Here is a 504-nt window from a genome sequence, read left to right on the forward strand (position 1 = left end):
TCTAGGACTATGACCTTGAGCAAATCACAGCTACCTCTGTAAGGCTCAGTTACCTCGTCTGTAAAATGGATGCAGAAACTCCTGCCCCGCTAAAGTATGGGTTATGTTAAGAATCAGACCATAACACCTGGTGCTTTATAAATCGAAAAGCTCTATGGTCCACATCTGTGGTTTGGTCAGTCACATCCACCATCCCCACTTTGCCTGGTACCAGCACTCCAATTTTCCTCCTAGAAATTGCCTCTCTCATTCTCAGTCCACATAGTTAAGTGGTGTTGACTCCACCTTCAACCCAGGTAGGCATTGGGTCAAGCTGGCCAATCATAGTGCTGAATTCTCCCAGAGACAGAGATTGGTTCCAGGATGGGCATATGAACCAATTGAGACCAATAGAATCAAGGCTGGGACTTTAGTTTGAACTGTTGGAAACAGGAATTTCTCTTTTCTACTGAACTTGGCCACCATGTTGCCAACCTGGGAGTGGCGGGCCTGCAAATGGAGTTG

The sequence above is a fragment of the Pteropus vampyrus genome, unplaced genomic scaffold (genome assembly GCF_000151845.1).
Source record: "Pteropus vampyrus isolate Shadow unplaced genomic scaffold, Pvam_2.0 Scaffold126, whole genome shotgun sequence".
Lineage (NCBI taxonomy): Eukaryota > Metazoa > Chordata > Mammalia > Chiroptera > Pteropodidae > Pteropus > Pteropus vampyrus.